The 2,408-nt window shown below is 46.6% G+C and overlaps 1 protein-coding gene across 1 annotated transcript in view; it reads left to right on the forward strand.

Annotated features, from left to right (window-relative positions):
• BBS4 (Bardet-Biedl syndrome 4) overlaps positions 1–2,408 on the forward strand; it is a 74,991-nt gene that overhangs the window by 43,537 nt on the left and 29,046 nt on the right. The gene's annotated exons all lie outside the window — the stretch shown is intronic.

Below are 2,408 nucleotides of genomic sequence, written 5' to 3' on the forward strand. Positions count from 1 at the left end.
GGTCAAACATTTAATTGACTCACCCCTAATGCCTTGGCAGGGCCTGACCAAATGAGTTCGCAGGCCTTATATAGCCTGCAGGCTAGACATTCCCCACCCTTGCTTTAGAGAGTTGGTGACAGAGTGGCAGGCCATACTTACAATTGAGACTTGGTCCAAGGATGCTCAGTAAGCCACTGTTCCCAGAACTATTCATTACATTGTATTTCTTTACCCACTTTACACACACACACACATACATACACACACACACACACACACACACACACACACCCGACTTTAAACTTAGTGATTTGTATGGTCTTAGTGGGCAATTTCTTTTTAAATTCTCACCAAAGGATATGTTTCCATTGTTCTTTAGAGAGAGTGTGGAAGGAAGGGAGAAGGAAGAGAGAGAGAGCACATTGATGGAGACACATTGAATGGTGTGGGGAATCAAACCTGCGACCCTTCAGTCCATGGCCTGAAGCTGTAACCACTGAGCAAAACCAGCCAGGGCTTTAGTACAAAATTTAATTCTGGAAGTGATTAGGCAGAACATGAATGGCTAAGATCTGATGATTGATAGGTCTAGGAGGAAGTGAAGGAAGGAAGCCAAAGTCATCAAAGAATCTTAGTAGGCCCTTATTGGCTACATGAAAAGTGGTCCCACTCAGAGAATGTGGGTAATTGGAAGATGAAGAGGCAATTACTTAAAATTCTCTCTCTTTTTCTTTTGGCACATAAAATCATATCCATGATTTCAGCTTACAAATTCCATTAATATTCCTTATTCTTGGAAAAGAGTACGCAGCATTACTTCTTAATTTTTGTGTTCAAGCAACATTAACTCTGGGCCACAGTAAGCTCTTTTTCCTTCATGTCATATTATGGACATATAAGTCTTAGGTTTTCTGTGATGTATGTCCTAAGGTTCTGGAACAGAATGATTACACATCATTTCTTTCTCTTCCCTGCTGTATTTTTTCTTTTATGTGTTTAGAAAATCCGGGCATATCTCAAACATGTATAGAAGTGCATTAAAAAAATACAAACACCCATGAACTACTCACTGGCCAGATTCAATAAATAAAAACATTTAGCCATGTATACTTATATGCTCTTTACTTTTTTTGAGGAATAAAGCATTAAAGAGTTGATGCCTCCTTTTTATCTTTTTCTAATCCCATTCCTCCCTCTCCTTTCCTTGAGGCCACCTCTATTCTGAGGTTGGTATGAATCCTCCTTGTTACCATAGAAAAATAATTTCTTAATGAATTGTTACCTATTTTTAAACTTTTGAATTCAAAGGGCAAAGTAACTAATTTTATGGTTTCTTTACCATGAATCATTTTCAATGACTCAAATATATATATTTTTTCACTCCTGGGCAAAAGTAGTCACATTTGAGCTATTGCTAAGACTGTGCTTAACTACATAAAATATTTTGTGTTCTCTGATCAGATGTGACATTCATTAAATAGCCTATATAATAAAAGGATAATATGCAAATTGACCCTAATGGCGGAATGACCAGGAACGACCCGTCGCTATGGTGCACACTGGCCACCAGGGGGCTGATGCTCAATGCAGAAGCTGACCCCTAGTGGTCAGTGCACTTCCACGGGGAGCTCCGCTCAGCCACAAGCTGGGCTGATGGCTGCGAGCTCAGCGGTGGTGGCAGGAGCCTCTCCCACCTCCTTGGCAGCGCTAAGGATATTCAACTGTGCCTTAGGCCTGCTCCCTGCTGCCAGAGGGATGTCTCACTGCCAGCTTAGGCCCGACTCCCTGGGTAGTGGGCCTAAGCTGGCAGGTGGACATCCCCCAAGGGCACCTAGCTGCCAGAGAGATGTCTGACTGCCAGCTTATTAGGCCCAATCCCCCATGAAGCGGGCCTAAGCCAGCAGGTGGACATCCCCTGAGGGGTCCCGGACTGCGAGAGGGCATAGGCTGGCCTGAGGAAACCCCCTGAGTGCACAAATTTTTGTGCACTGGGCCTCTAGTCCTATATAATAAAGAGGTAATATGCAAATTGACCATCATGCCCTCACAAGATGGCTGCCTATGACCAGGCCGGCAAGGGGGTAAGTGAGGGACGACCAAATAACTGAACAGCAGGCTGTGTGGGGTGACCAGGCAGGCAGAGGGGTTAGTGAGGGACGACCAAACGACTGAACAGCAGACTGCGTGGGGCGACCAGGCTGGCAGGAGGGGCAGTTGGGGGCAACCAGGCCAGCAGTGGGGGCATTTGGGGGCGACCAGGTTGGCAGGGGGGGCAGTTAGGGGCAACCAGGCCGGCAGGGAGGGGTGCAGTTGGGGGCAACCAGGCCAGCAGTGGGGGCAGTTGGGGGTGATTAGGCTGGCAGGGGGAGCAGTCCCTGGATGGCTAGGCCAGCGGGGGGGCAGTTAGGAGTGACCAGGCCGGCAGG

This window comes from Myotis lucifugus, unplaced genomic scaffold (genome assembly GCF_000147115.1).
Source record: "Myotis lucifugus unplaced genomic scaffold, Myoluc2.0 scaffold_41, whole genome shotgun sequence".
In the NCBI taxonomy this organism is placed as follows: domain Eukaryota; kingdom Metazoa; phylum Chordata; class Mammalia; order Chiroptera; family Vespertilionidae; genus Myotis; species Myotis lucifugus.